At 47.6% G+C, this 25,417-nt stretch overlaps 1 long non-coding RNA gene across 1 annotated transcript in view; it reads left to right on the plus strand.

Annotated features, from left to right (window-relative positions):
- The first annotated feature begins 327 nt into the window (after positions 1–327).
- Positions 328–25,417, plus strand: part of LOC119977080 — a 104,105-nt gene continuing 79,015 nt past the window's right edge. The window contains exon 1 of the long non-coding RNA XR_005463110.1: positions 328–460. This is a non-coding gene — a long non-coding RNA (uncharacterized LOC119977080). The remainder of the gene's footprint in view (positions 461–25,417) is intronic.

Genomic DNA, 25,417 nt, shown 5'->3' on the forward strand with positions numbered 1-25,417 from the left:
CCTGATAGCTCTGCCAGTAAAACAAAGAACAGAGGATAGGAATCACTGTCTGTAATTTCAATTTGTGTTTAATTTAAGGGAATAATTTGGTAGAATTCATAAGGGCTCTTATAATAACACAACTCACAGTCATGTCTACCCTTGGCAATGGCCCTAATTTATTTCCTACTATTAGCTGATATCAGACATGGTTCATGTTGAGGTATTCTATAGGATCATTGGAACAGGAGTAGGTCACTTAGCCCTTTGAATCTGTTCTGTCGCTCGATGAGATCATTGTTGTTCTGTGACCTAACTCCTTTGTTCCATATCCCTCAATACCTTTGGTTAACAAACATCTATCGATCTCAGTTTTAAAATTAGCAACTGATCCGGCATCAACTGTCATTTACAGAAGAGAGTTTGAAACTTCTACCACTCCTTGTGTGAAGAAAATGTTGGCTAATTTCATTCCTGAAAGGTGTGGCTCTAATTTTTAAACTTTGCCCCAGTTCTAGACTCTCCTACTAGTTCCTTCCAATCTAGCCTATATGTCCTCCTTAATATCTTGAAAACTTCCAGCAAATCACAGAATCTTTACAGTGCAGAAGCAGTCCATTCAGCCCATCGAGTCTGCACTGGCTTGCTGACTAGTCCCATTCCTCTGCCTTATCCAGGCAACCTTGCACATTCTCCCTTTTCAGACTGCAATCCAATATCTCGATCGAACCTACCTCTCAGAAAGTTTGTTCCAGACTCCGACCCACCCTCTGGGAGAAAAAATTATTCCTCACATCTCCCCTACTCCTTTTGCCCATTGAATCTGTGACCTCTAGGGCGAAATTCTCCCCCCCCCCACGACGGGTGGGAGAATAGCGGGAGGGCCTTCCCGACTTTTTTGACGCCCTCCCGCTATTCTCCCCCCCCCGCCGAAGTCCCGACACGAATCGCTGCCGCCGTTTTTTTACGGCCGGCAGCGATTCACAGCTGTTAGAAGGGCCGAAGTCCCAGCCCTTTACGACCTTTTTACGAACGGCAAACACACCTGGTCCTGCCGTTCGTAAAAACGTCGTGACCACCTGGAAAAAAATAACCATGGCACCGATTGGCACGGCAGTACCACGGCCGTGCCAAGGGTGCCATGGGCCCGCGATCGGTGCCAACCGATCGCGGGCAGCGGGCCCGATGCCCGCGCACTATTTGTCCTTCCGCCGCCCCGCAGTATCAATACGCGGGGCGGCTGAGGGGCAACCCGGACCGCGCATGCGCGGGTTTCGCGCAAAAACGCGATGACGTCACCCGCGCATGCGCGGGTGGAGTCTTCCCACCTGCGCATGCGCGGCTGACGTCATATGACGCGTCAGCCGGCGCTAAGTCCGACAAGCGGGCTTAACGATTTTCGTTAAGCCCGACTTGTCGGAGCCTCCGACGTCGGGCTGCTAGCCCCGACGGGGGACCAGAATCGGTCCCCCGTCGGGAAGGGGCGCGATGCCGTAAAACCCGCCCGGGTTTTACGGCAGTTTGACGATTTCTCCCGTTTTGGGAGAATTTTGCCCCTAGTTCTTGATGTCCTCTTGACAGGGAACAATTTCTCACTGCATACCCCTCAGATTTTTGAATATCTTTACCAAGTCCCCTCTCCACCTTTTCTCCAAGGAAAACAGAGTCAACCTTGCCAATCCATCTTCATAGCTACCATTGTTTATCTCTGGAACCATGCTTGTTAATATCCTCCGTACGCTTGCCAATGACTTCACATTCTTCCCAGAACTGGATGCAGTACTCATTCATTAATCTTTTAGTTTCTAAGCAATACAACCCTAATTTGAGTAATATCCTCTCTTAACTTAACTCTTGGGTCCAGGTATTCTGGTAAATAATGTTGCACTTCCTCCAAGACCAATATATCCTCACAGTACCCCAGATGTAATCTGACTGGGGTTTTGTAAAGCTGAAGCATGACTGCTACCTCTTTGTATTTTATTCCTCAAGATATAAAGATCAGCATTTCATTATTTATTTTGAATATTTTCTTACCTGCCTATGGATTTACAATAATCTGTGCACCCGGAGCCCCAATCCTCGTTGAACTTTCACTGGTTCTCGTTTTTCACCATTTGGAAAGTACCGAGTTTGAACATTTTTATGTCCAAAACGGATGACCACATGTTAGCCAACAATGAAATCCATTTACTATAATTTTGCCCATTTACTGAATCCATTTATATATCTTTGTATTTTAAGTTTCCACCTACATTGCTTACAATGGTGCCTATCTTTAGCCATTGGCATACTTGAATATGTGGCTTTCTATCCCATTATCTAAGTCATTCATGAATCTAGTGAGTATTTGAGGCCCGACCACTGATGTTTGTGCAACACCACAGGCCACATCCAGCCAATTAGAGTGCCATAATTTCTCTTCTCTGTCTCCTTCAGCTAAGCAAATTTCCTAAATATGTTGATTGTGTGCAGAACATATTTCACCAACAGCAGACTTAGCAAGCTATTTCATGCTGCTATCATGCGGTGGCTATGCAAGTGGTATTTTTCACTAACAGGATGCTGCAGTCAGTCCAAAAGTATGTTCTGCCTAGCACACAATTGAGCAACATTGGGTATGAATTTCAGTGCTTATGCAATGCCTGATAAGTAGCTGTTTGTCCTAACAATTAGCTGATCGAATCAGACACCATGTTCCTTTGGTTGATTGTAACAGTTTCACAGTGATTAGCACTGTTGCTTAACTGTGCCAGGGTCCCAGGTTTGGGTCACTGTCTGTGCGGAGTCTGCACGTTCTCCCTGTGTCTGCATGGGTTTCTTCCGGGTGCTCCGGTTTCCTCCACACAAGTCCCGAAAGATGTGCTGTTAGGTGAATTGGTCATTCTGATTTCTCCCTCTGTGTACTCGAACAGGTGCCGGAGTGTGGCGACTAGGGGCTTTTTACAGTATCTTCATTGCACTGTTAATATAAGCCTACTTGTGAGAATAAAGATTACTATTAATAAGAAGAGTACAGGCCATACTAAATCAGCCCACGCTTACAATACCCTAAACAAAACAACTACTGTTAGATGTGTTTCCATGACTGGGCTCACTTGCTGAGCAATCCTGAATGTGCCAATAGTTACACCAACAACCAATTTAAGATAACCAGTCGAGCTCGGACATTGAAGTGACATATATTCAAATGCAGGGACCTGTTCTCTGCCAACAAAAGGAATATGTTTGCCTTATTTGAATTATCCGGATGACTGGGGACCCTCTCATTCCTCATTGCTTTCTCCATGGCAATATCTCGGCCAATCAGAGTCAAATTGAAAAACAATGAGCACCCTTTTCTCCTCCAGTATAAATTGTTGTGATTGCTTGAAATTTGGCAATCTTGCATTTGTCCTGATGAGTGGAAGATGAAAAACTTCAGCAACATTTCTCTCTTTTCAGCTTTACACCTGAGGATGTAGCTTTCCACATCTCTTTTTTACCCCAACAATCAATAACACTCTTGTTCATGGTTTGGCCACTTCTGGGAAAACCTCTGAGAGTCACATCCTCTCTCTCAACAAAGGTTTTGAGCCTCAAAGGTACCAATGCTGATTTCTCAATAAAAATATAACCAACACGAAGGTTAAATAATATTTGTTTAAATACTGGAAAGTTACAGTTTCTGTATTTTATATGCCATACTCAAGCTCCCAATTTCATTTTGATCCCCGTGGGGGAACAAATAACTAACTTGACCAAATTACCCCCCAAAGAAGAAATTACAAACAAGATTTGACTGGTCTTTTAGAAGTTGCAAAAAGCAAATAGAAATGGCATTGTGTTTTATACCCTACTCAATCTTCTTTCCTTTCCATTTTGAAACATTTTACAATAAGTGCAGATAGCTTTTGCTCATACTGAAGGTCAGCAATGAAAATTGAAAAGATCTACTCAGCTGCAAGATTATTTTTTTAAGCTTACCAATTGATAGATACGGACAGATAGTTTCCCCCTTGTAGGAGCGTCTTGGGCCAGAGGGCATAATCTCAGAGTAAGGGGTCGTCTATTTAAGATATAGACAAAAAGGAATTTTTCTCTCTCAGAGGCTGGTGGATCTGTGGAATTATTTAGCCTAAAGGGCTGTAGAGGCTGAGTAAGTAAGTATGTTCAAAGCTGAGATAGGCAGATTTTTAATCACTAAGGGAATCAATGGTTATGGGGATAAGGTGGGAAAGTGGAGTTGAGGATTATCATATGTCATTCATCAGATCTCACTGAATAGCGGAGCAGAGTCGATGGACCTAGTGGCCTACTTCTGCTCCAATGTCTTATGATCTTATTGATGGAATAACACATAGCCTAGTAAATTCACAAGTCAATAAGCTTAGCAATCAGTTACTTGATTTTGGTAACTGTTTGAGATCATCAAGGTGGAGATATTAGCAGTGGGAAATTCAATACCCTTTCCATATTATTCCCAGATATATGGTGCTCATTTATACCATGAAGGGAGTCCCTGGAGTGAATATAAGTAGTACAAATCAGTGTCAACAGCTACAACGTAAGAGTTGGCAACTGTGGCATGTACAATAAAGCCATTTGATGTAGACAAGCTAACTGAATGTACATTTCCAGTGATTTATCTTGCATTTTTATAGCGCCTTTTGAACCTTATGATGTCCTAAGGTGCTTTGCAGCCAATGATTTTCTATTTAGAAATGTGGTCACTATTGTAATAGGGAAACGGTTTTTGCACAGCAAGCTCCCACAAACAGTGATGTGATACCGTTTTTACTGACGTTCGTTCAGAGATAGCTGTTTGCTGGGACACAAGGGAAAGCTTCCTAGCTCTTCATTATTGATTTTCAGTGCTTCTTTTCCATCGATCACAGCTCCAGGATCTTCTGTTGCTTAGCTCTTCAAGATAGAGACTGTTGTGCCAAACTGCAATCTTTCATTAATACTCAGGCTGCTCTGGTTTAGGCCTCAGGGGGCAATAGCAGCCTCTCTGTATAGATTAGCTCATCAATTTAGATGAATATAGAGAATAAATATAAACCTTCTTCACCAGTGTTCTTTTGGTTTGGCGACTGCTGTTGAACAGCCCGGTTAGACAAGGTGACTTTGACCCTCTGAGCACTGGCAAGATGGGTGTGTACAGGTTGATCAGATTCTTTACATGATGGTGACATATCTATAATATTTGGCTCTTAGCTGTAATGATTTCCTCTGTGGTAGAATGTGGCCTGGGTTAGATTGACAGTTCAGGCATTGATTTTCCAGTGATCTGATATGGGGATATTTGATGACCATCTGATGGAGAGATGGTCAGAACCTTGGCTGCTGGCCACTTGAGAGGCTTCCGGATTTTCAGCTTACAGAAACATCAGTGTCCATTCCCTGCCCAAAATCAAGAGGCAAACTGGCAGGAAACCAGTCTTACAATAGGTCCCTATCCTTCCCCACTGCCCTCCCCGCAGGCCATAGATTCATTGCATGTAAATGAGAATGGAACGAGGACCAACAACCTGTTCAATTCCTGACTACTACTGAAAGGGCTGCCAGGAGAGTGTGAGTGCTACTCCCTGGGCAGTGATGGAAGCACTCTTTTGTGGAGACTCTGGCCCCAAAAACATACCTTTCTCATGGGTTGGGCACAATCCAAGTTCAAAATAAATGTGTTGATCGTTGTATTACGGTGCCACCACTGAGCACCGTGTTGTGTTATGGGCTCATTTGATGCCTAAATGAGGATATCTTGAGACTTGTATGTTTAAAAATGAACCATTTATTGTTAATCTTTAACTATATACAAATCCCAGTTACTGCTGTCATTCACAGCGTTGCTCCCTGTAGGCTCATCCTTTCTAGAGTGTTCTCTCTGAGTCTATTACCATTTGACTCCATACGTCATACTTTGGGTGGTGCTATTCTCCAGCCGCATGTTAATCCTTGTTCTGCCGAGCACTTTTATATTACAATGGCATGCAGGCAAATACAACACTTATCTTTAGTAATCTTCTGGTCCCTTTAAAAGGTCTTTTCTTTTCTGGAGCTGAATTGTGTCTTTTGGCAATAACAAGCTCCCACATGCAAGAATTATGCCTTGCATGGATGATAGACATGGGAAACGTACTTTCTGCTAGCTTTCAAAGTGAAAAATACCTTTCAGATTCAAAGTTGTTCTTGACAACGGTTTGTGCAACTATTGCACCTACATTAGAAAACATTTTGTCTACCTTGTTTTTAGTAAGGAAACATTGAAATCTATTGATGTACAGGCACATAAAGCAACCTCAAGTCCATAAACTGTAATATAACCTGCTATATGTAAGGCAAGCACAAAGTATAGAATATTAGGGTGTTCTTGGTGCAAAACTGGATAATTCAATATTACCACAGAGCCATTTGAGATTGATCACCTCAAGGCCTTATTAACTGGTTGAATCTTTTCTAAGGCGCAAGTTTGAGTTTGCATTTTAACTATCAAAATTCTAAAAAATATAATTTTCTACAGTTGCAATAAACATAAATAGTTTGAACAAAACTCCGTCTAGTCGAGAGTACCAAGGACCAAATGTAATGAAATTTATTCATAACAGTTAAACCACTTGAAGGTTCGGTGGGTTGGCATAAATTCTTTCCTGACTTTTCTCCAGTGGGAGGAGGAAAATCTGGCCTGCACTTTAAAGGCAACAAATTGCCCTGAAGGCACGCAGTGACATGAAAAAAATATATGGCGAGTACGTGTTGTAATGATATGCATAAGCAATTCTGTATGTTAATATGTTAGACCTCCAACCAGCAGATGGCAGTAGAACTACACCACGTGACACTGCAACCACGGAGAGTCTGGGTAAGGAATCATCGTGAATAGTTGTGTTTAGTATTAGTCTTCTATTCTAGTTGTTAACATTTTACAGTTCGTTATTACTATTAGTATTGTTTTCTACCCATGTTATTGTAATTTAATACATCGTAACTAGTCACAAACCCGGCGTTCTTTAGTGCACTGACTCAATCATTGTAACATGGTACCAGAAGTGGCGATCTACAAATTGAAGACCTGAAGTAAAAAACTTAGGAAACGGTACTATAAAACAAAGAAATCTACCAAGAGCATCAACAGAACACACCTCAACGCTCAACTGGCCACCAAAGAAAAAGATGGATAGCTTGAAAACACCACACAGTCTTTGTGTAACTGGTACGTAGATGCAAATTGGTGTGCTTTTAAGCAGCAGTTTAGCTTGTATGTAGCTTGCACTGGATCTTGGTTTACAGGCACAGCCTGAGGAGCGAAAAATAGCGTTGCTGCTGACTATAGCAGGTCCACAAGCAATCAAATTTTTTAACACATTTGTATTTGAGCGAGAGACAGATAGTGAGAAATATGATGCCATCGTTAAAAAGTTTGATCGGCATTGTACACTGAAGAAGAACTAAACTTTCGAAAGGTACATTTTCAGAACCCACACGCAGCACACAGGCGAGATGTCCGACAGTTTTCTCATGGATTTAAAATGAAAGGCTCAGAATTGTAATTTTGCCACATTAAAATCATCAATGATCAGGGATCAAATCATATTTGGCACAAAAACAGATAAAGTGTGTGAAGGTCTTTTGAAGGAGAATGAGCTCCAGCTTGAAGACGCAATAAAAATTTGCCATGCCAGCAAGTTAGCTGCGCGACAAATTAACCCGTTAAACATTAGAATTTAGAAGCGAAAATCAGGAATGAAGCTGATGCCATAGATGTTTTGACGCACCCAAAAGTAAATGTGGTCTCAACAGCGGCAGCCATTTTAAGCGATTGCCAGACACACCATTTTGTAAGCGGTGTGGAAATAGGCACTTACAGAGGCAATGTCCCGCCTTTGGGAAAATTTGTGCGAAGTGCAAAGGCAAAAACTACTTTGCCAAGCAGTGTTTTTCCGACAAAAGGTCGACTCACAAAAAATAAATTAGTATATTCTTCATTGATGTCATTACTAATGTAGACGGGGCCAACGTAGCCAAGCAAAATGAAATGTCTTTGATGAACATAAGAAGTAGCAATAATGAAGAATGTACTGTAAATAAAGATAACTGGACAGTTTCTTTACCTATAAATCAAACATTTATAAATGTCAATCTCGACACAGGAGTGCGATCAAATCTCATCAGTATCACGGATATTGAAGCGATGAGAATCAAGCCCAAGATTTTGAACAGGCCAGTATTTTAAAAAATTTTACAATGGTTGAAGGGATTAGTTTTTTTAGGCGTGTGTGAGCTTGACGTTCAATTCAAAGATAGCATCCATAAAGTGACATTTTCAATTGTAGCCTCAGATCGTAAGTTGTTTCTAGGTATGGAAGTATGAAAAACTTCAGTTAGTCAAGAGAATATATAGTGCTAACCATGCTTTGAATGCGCAGAGTGGATCGGTGGATTCAATACTACAAGCATTTCTGGAGATTTTTCAAGGTTTCAGTGTCTTGCCATTTACTTACCGAATTCAACTAAAGGATAATGCGCAACCCATAATATATGTCCCGAGGAGAGTGCCAGCACCATTAAGGGATCGATTGAAAGCGGAACTTGATAGAATGATGAATCTGGGGGTCATCAAGAAAATCGAACAACCAACTGACTGGGTAAATTCAATGGTGTGTGTTAAGAAATGGAATTTAAAAAGATGTATGGATCCAAAAGACCTCAATGCCAACATCAAGCGAGAACACTATACAATACAAAAACATGAAGAAATAACCAGCACAATGTCAGGTGCGGCACGCTTCAGTAAACTGGATGCATCGCAGGGTTTTTGGCAACTCAAATTGGATGAAGAGAGTACAAAGTATTGTACGTTTAACACTCCATTTGGCGCTTCTGCTTTCTTCGAATGCCCTTTGGGATAATATCTGCCTCTGAAATTTTTCACAGGGCAATGGAACACATTGTGGAAGGTACTCAAGGAGTTCCTGTGTATGTTGATGATATAGTAGTATGGGTTCTATTAAGAAGAACATAATGGACGACTCAACAAAGAACAAATAAAATTACAGCACAGGAACAGGCCCTTCGGCCCTCCCAGCCTGCGCCGATCCAGATCCTTTATCTAAACCTGTTGCCAATTTTCCAAGGATTTACTTCTTTCTGTTCCCCGCCCGTTCATATATCTGTCCAGATGCATCTTAAATGATGCTATCATGCCCGCCTCTACCACCTCCGCTGGCAAAGCATTCCAGGCACCCACCACCCTCTGCGTAAAAAACTTTCCACGCACATCTCCCTTAAACTTTCCCCCTCTCACCTTGAAATCATGGCCGCTTGTAATTGACACCCCCACTCTTGGAAAAAGATTGTTGCTATCCACCCTGTCCATACCACTCATAATTTTGTAGACCTCAATCAGGTCCTCCCTCAACCTCCGTCTTTCCAATGAAAACAATTCTAATCTACTCAACCTTTCTTCATAGCTAGCACTCTCCATACCAGGCAACATCCTGGTGAACCTCCTCTGCACCCTCTCAAGCATCCACATCCTTCTGGTAATGTGGCGACCAGAACTGCACACAGAATTCCAAATGTGGCCTAACCAAAGTCCGATAAAACTGTAACATGACCTGCCGACTCTTGTACTCAATACCCCGTCCGATGAAGACCAGCATGCTGTATGCCTTCTTGACCACTCTATCAACCTGCATTGCCACCTTCAGGGTACAGTGGACCTGAACTCCCAGATCTCTCTGTACATCAATTTTCCCCAGGACTCTTCCATTGATCATATAGTCTGCTCTTGAGTTATATCTTCCAAAATGCATCACCTCGCATTTGCCTGGATTGAACTCCATCTGCCATTTCACTGCCCAACTCTCCAATCTATCTATATTTTGCTGTATTCTCTGACATTCCTCCTCGCTATCTGCATCTCCACCAATCTTAGTATCATCTGCAAACTTGATCATCAGACCACTTATACCTTCATCCAGATCATTTATGTATATCACAAACAACAGTGGTCCCAGCACGGATCCCTGTGGAACACCACTAGTCACCTTTCTCCATTTTGAGACACTCCCTTCCACCACTACTCTCTGTCTCCTGTTGCCCAGCCAGTTCTTTATCCATCTAGCTAGTACACCCTGAACCCCATACAACTTCACTTTTTCCATCAACCTGCAGTGGGAATCTTAATCAAACGCCTTACTGAAGTCCATGTATACGACATCTACAGCCCTTCCCTCATCAATTGACTTTGTCACTTCCTCAAAGAATTCTATTAGGTTTGTAAGACATGACCTTCCCTGCACAAAACCATGCTGCTTATCACTGATAAGTCTATTTTCTTCCAAATGTGAATAGATCCTATCCCTCAGTATCTTCTCCAACAGTTTGCCTACCACTGACGTCAAGCTCACAGGTCTATAATTCCCTGGATTATCCCTGCTACCCTTCTTAAACAAAGGGACAACATTAGCAATTCTCCAGTCCTCCGGAACCTCACCCGTGCTCAAGGATGCTGCAAAGATATCTGTTAAGGCCCCAGCTATTTCGTCCCTCGCTTCCCTCAGTAACCTGGGATAGATCCCATCTGGTCCTGGGGACTTGTCCACCTTAATGCCTTTTAGAATACCCAAAACCTCCTCCTTCCTTATGCCGACATGACCTAGAGTATTTAAACATCCATCCCTAGCCTCAACATCCGTCATGTCCCTCTCCTTGGTGAATACCGATGCAAAGTACTCATTAAGAATCTCACTCATTTCCTCTGACTCCACGCATAAATTCCCTCTTTTATTTTTGAGTGGGCCAATCCTTTCTCTAGTTACTCTCTTGCTCCTTATATCTGAATAAAAGGCTTTGGGATTTTCCTTAACCCTGTTAGCCAAAGATGTTTCATGACCCCTTTTAGCCCTCTTTATTTCGCGTTTGTGATTTGTCCTACTTTCCCGATATTCCTCCAAAGCTTCATCAGTTTTGAGTCGCCTCGATCTTATGTATGCTTTCTTTTTCATCTTAGCTAGTCTCACAATTCCACCCGTCATCCATGGTTCCCTAATCTTGCCATTTCTTTCACTCATTTTCACAGGGACATGTCTGTCCTGCACTCTCATCAACCTTTCCTTCAAAGACTCCCACATTTCAAATGTGGATTTACCCTTAAACAGCTGCTCCCAATCCACAGTCCATAGCTCCTGCCGAATGTTGTCATACTTGGCCTTTCCCTAATTTAGCACTCTTCCTTTAGGACCACTCTCATCTTTGTCCATGAGTATTCTAAAGCTTACGGAATTGTGATCGCTATTCCCAAAGTAATCACCGACTGAAACTTCAACCACCTGGCTGGGATCATCCCCCAATACCAGGTCCAGTATGGCCCCTTCCCGAGTTGGACTATTTACATACTGCTCTAAAAAACACTCCTGGATGCTCCTTACAAATTCTGCTCCATCTACGCCTCCAACACTACATGAGTCCCATTCAATGTTGGGGAAGTTAAAATCTCCCATCACGTCCACCCTATTGCTCCTACATTGTTCTATAATCTGTCTACATATTTGTACCTCTACTTCACGCTCGCTTTTGGGAGGCCTGTCGTAAAGTCCCAACAATGTTACTGCACCAGTTCCTATTTCTTAGCTCTATCCATATTGCCTCAGTGCTCGAATCTTCCATTGTGCCCTCCTTAATCACAGCTGTGATATCATCTCTGACCAGTAATGCAACTCCTCCACCCCTTTTACCTCCCTCACTATCCCTCCTGAAGCATCTATACCCTGGGATATTTAGTTGCCAGTCTTGCCCATCCCTCAACCAAGTCTCAGTAATATCAATAACATCATATTCCCAGGTACTAATCCAAGTCCTAAATTCAACTGCCTTACCTGCTACACTTCTCGCATTAAAACAAATGCACCTCAGACCACCTGTCCCTTTGCGATCATCATCTCTTCCCTGTCTACTGTTCCTCTTAGTCACATTGAGTTTATTATCTAGTACCATACTGGTTAAGTTGCTGCCTCTTTACTGACCTCTAACTTCCTAATCTGGTTCCCATCCCCCTGCCACATTAGTTTACAACCTCCCCAACAGTGTTAGCAAAAGCACCCCCTAGGACATTGGTTCCAGTCCTGCCCAGGTGTAGACCATCCGATTTGTAATGGTCCCACCGCCCCCAGAACCGGTTCCAATGTCCCAAAAATCTGAACCCCCTCCCTACTGCACCATCTCTCAAGCCACGTATTCATTCTGACTATTCTTGAATTTCTACTCTGACTGTCTCGTGGCACTCGTCACAATCCTGAGATTACTACACTTGAGGTCCTACTTTTTAAACTTATCTCCTAACTCCCTAAATTCTGATTGTAGGACCTCATCCCGGTTTTTACCTATATCGTTGGTGCCTATATGCACCATGACAACTGGCTGTTCACCCTCCCCCTTCAGTATGTCCTGCAGCCAATCTGAGACATCCCTGACCCGTGCACCCGGGAGGCAACATACCATTCGAGAGTCTCGTTTTCGACCACAGAAATGCCTGTCTACTCCCCTTACGATTGAATCCTCTATGACTACAGCCCTGCCAGTCTTTTTCCCGCCCTTCTGTGCAGCAGAGCCAGCCACGGTGCCATGAGCCTGGCTACTACTGCCTTCCCCTGGTGAGTCATCTCCCCCAACAGTATCCAAAACGGTATACCTGTTTTGAAGGGAGATGACTGCAGGGGACACCTGCACTGCCTTCCTGCTCTTTCTCTGCCTTTTGGTTACCCATTCCCTGTCTCCTTCACCAATCCTAATCTGCGGTGTGACCAACTCACTAAACGTGCTATCCACGACCTCCTCAGCATCGCGGATGCTCCAAAGTGAGTCCATCCGCAGCTCCAGAGCCGTCATGCAGTCTAACAGGAGCTGCAGCTGGACACACTTCCCGCACATGAAGGAGTCAGGGGCATCGGCCGCGTCCCTGAACTCCCACATTGAGCACGAGGAGCATAACACGGGACTGGGTTCTCCTGCCATTTTCACACTTTACCTTAACTGATTTACAAATAAAGTATCAAATAATGAATAAGTGAAAGGAATAAGGATTTTACTTACAATCACAATACTTACCAACACACGAAGAGTTAAATTTCTCCCAGTTACTGCTAATTGGAGCACTTGCCTTACCACCACTCAGGGTACTGCTTTGCTGTTATGTCACTCTTCAAGGTAAGTTTATAAAGAGGTAAACTTACCTTCCCGACAACCACGGTTGTTTTTTTTAGGTTAGAGGAGAGGGTAGGGGGGGAAACACTGAGGAAGTGTTTCAGGTTTAACTGTCACTTGACAACAGCTCCTTCACAAACCACCTTCAAATTACACTGACCGCACTGCATGTATGCAAATTTCTCCAGAACAGCCAATCAGTAGCTCCACTCTATTTCCTTCTGCTGGATGCTTGCCTTCACTTGAACACCTAGGGTCTCTTGCACAGGTCACCTTCAAATTACGCTGACCGCACTGCACGTATGCAAATTTCCCCAGAACAGCCAATCAGTAGCGCCGCTCTACTGCCCTCATCAAAGTACTACAGAGTGTTAAGAAGTATGGGCTAAGGGACTTCCGGTTGCGGCTATGCGGAGCTAAGCCGCACGTTCGGCAGCTCCCGCTACTTAAGGACTTTTGGGCCGATTTGAGGGCCCCAAACGGCGCTGTCTCGATGAATCCCGGTGGGGGAAGGTGTCTAGAGGAGCATTCCCCATTTTTATGGTGCTCACCCGGAGTGGGGCAAAGGAAAAAGCTGCAGCAGCTCCCCAAGAAAAGCGGGGGAAGAAGGACAAAATGGCGGCCGGCGGAACACCCGAGGACTGGTGGAAGTGGGCGCAGGAGCAGCAAGCCTCTCTTCTGCGCTGTTTTGCGGAGCTGAAGGCTGAGTTGCTGGACTCCCTGAATGCGACTACCAACAAGCTGCTTGGGACCCAGGTGGCCCAGGAGGTGTCCATTCGGGAGTTGCAGCAGCAGGCCGCTGAGTGGGAGGAGGAGGCCGTGGTCCTCGTGGGGAAAGTGGAGTTGCACGAGGCACTTCACAAAAAGTGGCAAGACCGCTTGGAGGAGCTGGACATTCGCACGAGGTGAAAGAATTTGAGGATCCTGGGCCTGGCGGAGGGGCTGGAGGGGTCGGATCTCCCGTTGTACGTGACCACGATGTTGAGCTCGTTGATGGGAGCGGGGTCCTTCCATTTGCCCCTGGAGCTTGAGGGAGCTCACAGAGTGCTGGCCAGGAGGCCTAAGGCAAATGAACCCCCGCGGGCGGTGCTGGTGCGGTTCCATCGATTTAGTGACCGGGAGTGTGTGCTGCGCTGGGCCAAGAAAGAGAGGAGCAGCAAGTGGGAGAATTCGGTAGTGCGAATCTACCAGGACTGGAGTGCGGAGGTGGCAAAGCGGCGGGCCGGGTTCAACCGGACGAAGGCGATACTGCATGCCAAGCAGGTCAGATTTGGAATGCTGCAGCCTGCGCGTCTGTGGGTGACATATAAGGGCCGGCACCACTACTTCGAGTCCCCGGAGGAGGCGTGGGCCTTTGTACAGGCAGAGAAGCTGGACTCGAACTAGGGTCTGGGGACACACTATGGCCGTTGCTGTTTTCGCTGTTGCTGTTCTTCAATTTTGACACGTGTTTTTTTTATGCTGGTTTACTTTTTGCTCTGTTTCCGGGTGGGTTTGTCTGTTGGGTATGGGTGTGGGGTATGTGGGGAACGTTGGGGGTATGTGTTTTATATGTTCTCTTCTGTACGGGGCTGGGGGTTGGGGTGAATCTGGATTTTGGGGAGCTGCGTCAGAAGGGCGGGGTGGGGCAGTGTGAAAGCGCGGGCTTTCCTCTGGTTTCCCGTGCTGCGGGGCAGGGGGGGGCGGAGCTGGCGGTGGGGGCGTGGCATCTACTGGTTTTGTTTCCCGCGCTGAAGCGGTGCCAAGGAGGTGTGGCAAGAGGGGGATGACCCCATGCCGGGAGGGGATGGGTTTTGGCGGGAGCTGCCGGGGTCAGCAGAAGTCAGCTGACTCACAGAAGTACCATGGAGGGTGCGTCGCGGCTAGGAGGGGGTCCTAGCCTGGGGGTGGTGTCGTGGGGGGGGGGATACCGGGTTGCTGCTGGAATGGCCAGGAAGGAGCTGGTGTGGGCTAGGGGGGTAGAGGAGAGGCGTTATCGCCATGGGGAACAGGTCAGGCGGGGCGAGTTGGCCTGGGGCGAGCAGTCGATAAGCTATGGCTAGCCTGCGGGGGAGAGGGGCGGGCTGCCCTCTGATCCGGCTGATTACCTGGAACGTGAGGGGGCTGAATGGGCCGGTTAAGAGAACTAGGGTATTTTCTCATCTGAAGGGGCTGAAGGCGGACGTGGCTATGCTCCAGGAGACCCACTTGAAGGTGGCGGACCAGGTTCGTCTGAGGAAGGGGTGGGTGGCGCAGGTTTTTCACTCAGGATTGGACACGAAGAACCAGGGGGTGGCGATTCTGGTGGGGAAGAGGGTGGCGTTCGAGGCGGCTGAGGTGGTGTCGGACAAGGAGGGCAGATATATTATGGTGAAGGGTAGGCTGCAGGGAGAGAAGGTGGTGCTGATTAATGTATATGCCCCGAATTGGGATGATGCTGGCTTCATGAGGCGCTTGTTGGGCCGCATTCCGGACCTGGAGGCAGGGGGCCTGATCATGGGGGGAGACTTTAACACAGTGCTGGATCCCCCACTGGACCGGTCCAGTTCAAGGACGGGTAGGAGACCGGCGGCGGCCAAAGTGCTGAATGGGTTTATGGACCAGATGGGAGGGGTGGATCCCTGGAGGTTTGGGAGGCCGAGAGCGCGGGAGTATTCCTTTTTCTCCCATGTCCATCTATTCCCGAATAGATTTTTTCGTCCTGAGCAGGGAATTGATCCCGAAGGTGCAGGATGCCGTGTATTCGGCCATAGCGATTTCAGACCATGCTCCGCACTGGGTTGATCTGGAGAATGGGGAGGCGCGGGACCAGCGCCCGCTCTGGCGCCTGGATGTGGGATTGCTGGCTGATGAGGAGGTGTGTAGGAGGGTCCGGGGAAGTATTGAGGGGTATCTTCATACCAACGACACGGGGGAGGTCCGGGTGGGGATGGTCTGGGAGGCTCTGAAAGCAGTGATCCGGGGGGAGCTGATCTCCATCCGGGCCCATAGGGAAAGGAGGGAGAGGAAGGAGAGGGAGAGACTGGTGGGGGAGATCCTGGATGTGGACAGGAGATACGCGGAGGCACCGGAGGAGGGGTTGCTGGGGGAACGGCGTAGTTTGCAGGCCAAATTTGACTTGTTGACCACCAGAAAGGCGGAGACACAGTGGAGGAGGGCGCAGGGCGCGGTATATGAGTATGGGGAGAAGGCGAGCAGGATGTTGGCGCATCAGCTCCGCAGGCGAGATGCGGCTAGGGAAATTGTTGGAGTAACGGATAGGGGTGGGAATGTAGTGCAGAAGGGGACAGAAGTAAATGGGGTCTTTAGGGACTTCTACGAGGAACTGTACCGGTCGGAACCTCCGATGGAGAGAGGGGGGATGGAGAGCTTCATGAACAGGCTGTTTCCCAAGGGTTCAAGAGGAGCTGGTAGAGGGGCTGGGGGCACCGATAGAGTTGGAGGAGCTAGTCAGGGGAATTGGGACAAATGCAGTCAGGTAAGGCGCCGGGGCCGGACGGGTTCCCGGTGGAATTTTATAAAACGTATGCGGATCTGGTGGGCCCCCTGTTGGTGCGAGCCTTCAATGAGGCATGGGAGGGGGGGGCTTTGCCCCCGACGATGCCATGGGCACTGATCTCCCTGATCCTGAAGCGGGATAAGGACCCCTTGCAGTGTGGATCATACAGGCCTATCTCGCTCCTCAATGTTGACGCTAAGTTGCTGGCGAAGATCCTGGCCACCAGGATAGAGGACTGTGTGCCGGGGTGATACACGAGGATCAGACAGGATTTGTCAAGGGACGGCAGCTCAACACGAATGTGCGGAGACTGCTAAATGTTATTATGATGCCGGCAGTGGAGGGGGAGGCGGAGATAGTGGTGGCGCTGGATGCGGAGAAAGCGTTTGATAGAGTTGAGTGGGGGTACCTGTGGGAGGTGCTGGAGCGGTTCGGATTCGGGGAGGGATTCATCAAATGGGTGAGGCTGCTCTACGCGGCTCCGATGGCGAGTGTAGTTACCAATGGAAGGAGATCGGAGTACTTTAGGCTCTACCGTGGGACCAGGCAGGGGTGCCCCCTGTCCCCCTTGCTCTTTGCACTGGCGATTGAACCTTTAGCTATGGCGTTGAGGGAGTCAGGGAGATGGAGGGGTCTGGTGCGGGGTGGGGAGGAACATTGGGTATCGCTGTATGCGGACGACCTGCTGTTGTATGTGGCGGATCCAGAAGGGGGAATGCCGGGGGTGATGGAGCTGTTAGCGGAATTTGGGGGCTTCTCGGGCTATAAGTTAAATTTAGGCAAGAGCGAGGTATTTGTAGTACACCCGGGTGATCAGGAGGAGGGAATTGGGAGACTCCCATTTAAGAGGGCAGTGAAGAGTTTCAGATACCTGGGGGTGCAGGTGGCCAGGAGTTGGGGGACTCTCCATAAGCTTAATTTTACCAGGCTGGTGGAGCAGATGGAGGAGGAATTTAAAAGGTGGGACATGGTGCCGCTATCGTTGGCGGGTAGAGTGCAGTCCGTCAAAATGCCAGTTCTCCCGAGGTTCTTGTTCCTTTTTCAGTGTTTTCCCATCTTTATCCCTAGGGCCTTTTTTAGAAGGGTGACCAGCAGCATCATGAGCTTTGTTTGCGCGCATGGGACCCCGAGGGTGAAGAGGGTCTTCTTGGAGCGGGGTAGAGATGGCGGGGGGGCTGGCGTTACCCAATCTCTCGGGGTATTATTGGGCGGCCAATGTGTCGATGGTGCGCAAGTGGGTAATGGAGGGGGAGGGGGCAGCATGGAAACGGATGGAGAGGGCGTCCAGTGCAGATACAAGCCTGGGTAACGGCGCCGTGGCTGCTCCCTCCTACGAGATATACCATGAGTCCGGTGGTGGCGGCTACCCTCAAGATTTGGGGGCAGTGGAGGCGACATAGGGGAGACGTGGGGGGCTCGATGGAGGCTCCGTTAAGGGGGAACCATAGGTTCGTCCCGGGGAACATTGATGGGGGATTTCAGGGTTGGCACAGAGCGGGCATCAGACAGCTGAGGGACCTGTTTATTGATGGGAGGTTTGCGAGCCTGGGGGAGTTGGAGCAGAAATTTAGGCTCCCCCCGGGAAACATGTTCAGGTATCTGCAGGTAAAGGCATTTGCTAGACAGCAGGTGGAGGGATTCCCTTCGCTTCCCGCGATGGGGGTGAGTGACAGGGTGCTTTCGGGAGTCTGGTTCGGAGAGGGGAAGATATCTGATATCTACAAGGTTATGCAGGAGGCGGAGGAGGCGTCAGTAGAGGAGCTGAAAGCTAAGTGGGAGGGGGAACTGGGGGAACAGATCGAAGACGGGACATGGGCTGATGCCCTGGAGAGGGTTAATTCTTCCTCCTCGTGTGCGCGGCTTAGCCTCATCCAATTCAAGGTGCTGCACCGGGCCCACATGACTGGGACGAGCATGAGTAGGTTCTTTGGGGGCGAAGACAGGTATGTCAGGTGCTCGGGGAGTCCAGCGAACCATGCCCATATGTTCTGGGCATGCCCGGCACTGGAGGAGTTCTGGAAGGGGGTGGCGAGGACGGTGTCGAGGGTGGTGGGATCCAGGGTCAAGCCAGGATGGGGACTCGCGATTTTTGGGGTTGGGGTGGAGCCGGGAGTGCAGGAGGCGAAAGAGGCCGGTGTGCTGGCCTTTGCGTCCCTAGTAGCCCGGCGAAGGATCTTGCTACAATGGAAGGATGCGAGGCCCCCAAGCGTGGAGACCTGGATCAATGACATGGCGGGCTTCATTAAGCTAGAGAAGGTCAAATTCGCCCTGAGAGGGTCGGTACAAGGGTTCTTTAGGCGGTGGCAACCTTTCCTCGACTTTCTGGCTCAACGATAGGGTACGGGGACAGTAGCAGCAGCAACCTGGGGGGGGGGGGGGGGGAGGGGGAGGGAAAGGGGGGGGGGGGGGGGACGTTGACTATGTTTGTTTATTTAATTTTAATTTATTTTTAAGTTATTTTGTTGTTCATTGGGGTTGGGGGGGTGGGTGGGGGGATGTGATACATGCGTTGATACGGTCTGGGGGGTGTTACAGTTATTATGGGTTATTTTGTTGCATTCCATTGTTTGTCGTTGTGTTTTATATTTTCTGTAAAAAATTCCAATAAAAATTATTTAAAAAAAAAAGAAGTATGGGCTGAGGTTGGACAAAGTCAAGTGTAATTTGGCATTAAAGAAATCACGTTTCTGGTGGACAAGTTGTCTGCTCAAGGCAACCAACGGGATCAAATGAAAATACAGACAATACTGCATATGCCACAACCATCAGACAAGAAAGGAGTCCTGAGGATATAAGGAATGATCAACTTTATAGGAAAATGTATTCAGTATTTGTCAGCCAAGACAATGGCGAGGGATTCTCCCTTCTGACGGCAGAGGGTTGACGCCATTGTAAAATTGGAGAGTTTAGCGATGGTGTCATTGGACCGCTAAGTGTAGCGATCCTCTGCCCGATAGGGGGCCAGCACGGCACTGCATCAACTCACGCCACTCCAGCTGCCGAGACCGGCGTCAAACGTGCGCCGCTGGTCTATACATGCATGCTGCAAACCGGCGCACATGCGCACTGTGACTGGCGCGGTAGCTTCCTTCTCTTTGCCGGCCCCGACGCAACATGGCGTAAGGCTACAGGGGCCGGCATGGAGTAAAAGGCTGGCCCCTCCGATTGGTAGGCCTGATCGCGGGCCAGGCCACTGTGGACGCCCCGCCCAGGGTCGGAACCACCCTCCCCCCCACCAGGCTGCCCGCGACAGGATGGACGCCAAGGTCCCGCTGGGTAAGACCACATGTGAACGGCGCTGGCTGGATTCGGGCTTTCTTGGCAGCCACTCGGCCCATCCCAGGCGGAGAATCACCGATTTGTGCAAGTCCGCCCCGACGCCGGTCCACCGATTCTCCGGCAGACCGGCATCGGGGCATTGTCGTGTAAATCGTGCCCGGCGCGGTGATTCTCCAAACCGGCGCAGGCTGAGAGAATCCCGCCCAACGTGTCTGAGATAACTTATCAAGAAGTTGAATACTTTTTATTAGACAGATAAGCATGAGCGAGAATGGCTTACTCTAAAGACAGCTTTGACAACAACTCTAGTGCTGGCATTTTTCGACCCAACCAAGAAAACAAATATCTCGACTGATGTGTTGAAGGGTGGGCTAGGTGTAGTTTTGTTACAGCAGGAAGATGGAGAGGATTGGAAGCCAGTTGCCTGTACGTCTAGGTTTATGACTGACTCTGAGTGTCGATAAGCTTAAATTGAGAAGGAATCTATTGGATTAGTTAATGGCTTGATAATGTTTCATGGCGATGTACCAACTTTTCTGGTAGAAACGGATCACAGACCATTGGTAGCCATTGTGAAAAAGCACCTAAGTGAGATGTCACCATGCATCCAGAGAATGATGATGAAGCTCCAGCGGAATGATTTGGATCTAATTTACACTCCAGGTAAGCACATTGTAGGTGCACATGTGCTATCAAGAGCTACAGCTGTGCTGGAAAACAATCATATTGAAGATGATGTGCAAGTGCATGTCAATCTGATAACAGAGACACTGCCAGTGTCTGATGAAAAATCGAACTAATAGTGGCTGAAACCAAAAATGATGAAGTTCTGCAGATGGTAATCAAGAATCTTAATGGGGGCTGGCCAAAAGGGTCATGTTCAAAATACCACAGCATCAAATCAGAACTAAGTATAGCCAATGGATTCCTAATAAAGCAACAAAGAATAATAATAGCACAGTCTCTGCGAGCCAAAATTTTACAAAAGATTCATGAGGAACACTGCATTCTCACTTGTGAACCAGACAGTAATAGGTTTGTGTATGAATCAAATGAAGGTGGAATGATTGAAGGAAGTTGCTGAAGGCCAACATTTTCAATTTTTAAAATTAATTCAAGGGATGTGGGTGTCATTGGCTAGACCAGCATTTTATTGTTAAGCCCTAATACCCCTTGAGGTGGGCTGCCTTCATGAACTGCCATGTGGCGTAGGTACACCCATAATGCTGTTAGACAGGGAGTTCCAGGATTATGACCCAGCGACAGTGAAGGAATGATGATATACACAAAGACAGGTGGTGTGTGGCTTGGAGGTGTGTTTTCTATGTTTCTGCAGTTCTTGTCCTTCCAGATGCCAGTAGTCATGGATTTCGAAGGTGCTGTCTAAGGGGCCTTGGTCAGTTCCTGCTGTGCATCTTGTAGGTGGTACACATGGATGCCACTGTGCATCAGGAGTGGAGAGAGTGAATGTTTGTGGAAGGGGTACCAATCAAGCCGGATGTTTTGTCCTGGAAGGTATCAAGCTTCTTGAGTGTTATTGGAGCTTCCATGATACATTCCATCACACTTCTTACCTGCAACTTGTAGATGGTGGACAGATTTTGGGGAGTCAGGAGGTGAATTACTTGCTGCAGGATTCCTAGCATCTGACCTGCTCTTGTAGCCACCGTATTTATATTGTCATGGGAGTGTCCTTTAAAAAAGGTTTTTGTCTTATCACATGACTTCAGTTATGTCATTTTGTGGGTGGAGCTGAGCTGTGGCTGTGAGGTTTGATTTAGTTTCATTTTCAGTTTGACTGCTGTGGACTCAAAGGGAGAAAGAAGTGTTTGTTTCCTGTCTTTCTATGTTTTTATTTTAAAGAGTTGTTCAAGAAAAAAAAACATTGATTATAGCTACCTGTTTTGGTAACTGAAAAGACATAGTTGATTTTCTGGAAGGAGTTAAATCTGCTGGTGAGACGGGGTCAGAATCTCAGGGAAAGCCACTCTCATTCAAGTGAGGATGCAGAGTGCTGGGCCACACCCTTGAAAAAGGGTTTTTGATTTATTGGATTTTGTTTTTGAATTGGAACAGTTAGGGGGGAATTCATTAAATATTATACATAGATTACTGTAGCTGTGGGGTCTTTGTGTTTGTAATAAATAAAACTTCTTGCTGTGTGTTTGTACATACTAAGTTCTTAGAAGAAAGCTTGTTTTGATTAAAGTGTCTTGGAAGGCTGATGAATCACACCTGAATGGAAGGCTCTTGTGCTCAGGTTATAGGTCAGGTGGACTTCATAATATACTTTGGAATTTCTAAGCCCTGGCCCATAACAATATGGATGGTCTAGTTCAGTTTCTGGTCAATGATAAACCTCAGGACGTTGATAGTCGGGGATCCAGTGATGATAATGCCATTGAATGTCATGGGGCAATGGTTAAATTCTCTCTTGTTGAGATGGTCATTGCCTGGCACTTGTGCGGCAAAAATGTAACTTGCAACTTGTCAGTTCAAGCATGGATATTGTCACGGTCTTGCTGCAATTGAACATGGACTGCTTCAGTAACTGAGGAGTCATGAATGGTGCTGAACAATGCACAGTCGTTAGTGAACATCCCCACTTCTGCCTTATGATGGAAGGAAGATCATTGATGAAGCAGCTGAAATGGACTACCCTGAGGAACTCCTGCAGTGCTTTCCTGGAACTGAGATGACTGACCTCCAAAAACCAAAACCATCTTCCTTTGTGCCAGGTATGACTCCAACCAATGGAGAGTTCTCTCCCTGATTCCCATTGATTCCAGTTTTGCTGGGAGTCCTTGATATCACACTTAGGCGAATGTTGCCTTAATATCAAGGGCAGTCACTCTCACCTCACCTCTGGAGTTCAGCTCTTTTGTCCACGTTTGAACTAAGGCTGTAATGAGGTCAGGAACTGAGTGAGCTTGGCGGAACCCAAACTGAGCATCAGTGAGCAGGTTGTTGCTGAGCAAGTGCCACTTGATAGCACTGTTGATGACTCCTTCCATCACTTTACTAGAAGACGAAGCACTGCACTGCAGAAGGAGGCCATTCGGCCCATCGAGTCTGCACTGACCATCTGAAAGAGCACTCTACCTTGGCCCACGCCCCCACCCTATTCTCATAACCTCACCTAACCTTTAGAAAACCAACGAGTAATTTAGCATGGCCAAACCACCTAACCTGCACCTAACCTGCACACCTTTGGACTGTGGGAGAAAACCGGAGCACCTGAAGGAAACCCACGCAGGCACTGGGAGCATGTACAAACTCCACACAGACAGTGACCCAAGACTGGAAGTGAACCGGGGTCCCTGGTGCTGTGAGGCAGCAGTGCTACCCACTGTGCCACTGATGATTGAAAGTAGATTGATAAGGCAGTAATTGGCCAAGTTTGGATTTATTCTGTTTCTTGTGTACAGGACATACCTCTGAAATTTTCCACATTTCCAGGTAGATGCCAGTGTTGTAGCTGTATTGGAACAGCTTGGCTCAGGGCACAGCAAGGTCTGGAGCACAGGTCTTTAGTACCATTACTAAATAATATGATGGTCCATAGCCTACGCTGTATTCAGTGTCTTCAGCCGCTTCTTGATATCACCTGGAGTGAATCGAATTGCCTCAAAACTGGCATCGATGATTCTGGGGACCTCCGGAGAAGACCGAGATGGATCATCCATTTGGCACTTCTGACTGAAGATTGTTGCGAATGCTTCAGCCTTGTCTTTCGTACTGATGTGGTGAACAACCACCTCGTCATCCATTACTGAGGATGGGGATATTTGTGGAGCCTCCTCTTCCGGTGAGCTGTTTAATTGTCCACGACCATTCACGTCTGGATGAGGTAGGATTGCAGAGCTCTGATCTGATCAGTTGGTTGTGGTATCGATTAGCACTGTCTATCACATTGCCCCTTGACATGTGGTATCGATTAGTACTGTTTGGCACGCAAATAGTCCAGTGTATAGTTCAGCAAGTTGACGTCTAACTTTTAGATATGCCTGCTGCTGCTCCTGGAATGCCCTTCTGCAATCTTTGTTGAACCAAGGTTGATCCCCTGACTTGATGTTTATGGTAGAGTGGGGGAATGCCGGGCCATGAGATTGCAGATTGTGTTTGAATACAATTCTGCTGCTGCTGATGGCTCACAGCACCACATATATGCCCAGTCTTGAGTCGCTAGTTCTGTTCAAAGTCTATCCCATTCAGCACGGTGGTAATGACACACAACACGATGGAGGGTATCCTCAATGTGAAGACAGGACTTTGTTTCCACAAGGACTGTGTGCTGGTCACTCTGACCAATACTCTGGGTAGGTCCATCTGTGACAGGCAGGTGGGTGAGAATGAGATCCAATCGGCAGGATTCGCCCTTGCCCGATGCCGATACTGTAATCAGCTATCGGGCAGAGAATCCCTTTTTACGACCAAATCAGGGGGCGGCGCCAGTTTTTGGATGCTCCACCCCCTCCAATACACATAATCTGGGAATACGCCGCACGCCATTAAGGTTGCCTCAGGACCTCACCTGAAGGCCCGCTCCGATGCTTCTCCGATGGGCTGAGTTCCAACGGCGCGGTTCACTTGTGCTCTCAGTTTTCGTTAACTTCACATGGCGGCTGCGGACTGTGTCCAGTGCTGCCACAGTCAGGGGAGCCATGACACTGGCCGGGGGGTCTTGGGTGAGGGATGGGGGACTGTTGGGAATGGTCTGGGGTGGCGAGCAGGTCCAAGGGGGCACTATCTGGCAGGTCGGGTCCACGCGCGGCCACGGACTCGCTGCAGATCGTTGCCATGCGCATGCGCGGCCACGGACCCAGCCATTCTCCGACCATTTTTGCCGCAGGAGCTTGGAGTTTTACCCAGCACCGCTGCTAGCCCCTCACCGGTCCTGAATCGGTGAGGTTTTGCCGCCGATTTTAGTTTCCATGCCGGCGTCAGCACTTAGCCGCAAAATCGGAGAATCCAGCCCAATATGTTTTCCCTCTTGTTGGTTCCCCCACCATCTGTTGCAGGCCCAGTCTAGCAGCTATGTCCTTTTGGACTTGGCCAGCTCAGTCAGTAGTTGTGTTTCCTCCAAGTGGTGTTCAACATAGAGGAGTATTGACTCGCAAGCTGTGTTTGGGAGTGGGGACAGGGAGGGTTGGTTGATAAACAGCATGATATTTTTTTACCTATGTTTGACCTGATGCCATGAGACTTCATGGGTCCGCAGTTTATGTTGAGGATTCCCAGGGCAACCCCCTCTCCACTGTTTACCACTGTGCTGTCACCTCTGCTGGGTCCCTTCTGCCAGTGAGACAGGACATATCCAGAATTGGTGATGGTGGTGTTTGGGACATTGTCTGTAAGGCGTATGACTATGTCAGGCTGTTGCTTGACTAGCCTGTGATATAGTGTTCTGATATAATCCCACAGATGGGGACAGGGCTGTCTACCCCATAAAACACGTCTCATTATTCCAAGGCATAAGGATTACTGTATTGTTGTATA

Source organism: Scyliorhinus canicula, chromosome 14, assembly GCF_902713615.1.
Source record: "Scyliorhinus canicula chromosome 14, sScyCan1.1, whole genome shotgun sequence".
NCBI lineage: Eukaryota > Metazoa > Chordata > Chondrichthyes > Carcharhiniformes > Scyliorhinidae > Scyliorhinus > Scyliorhinus canicula.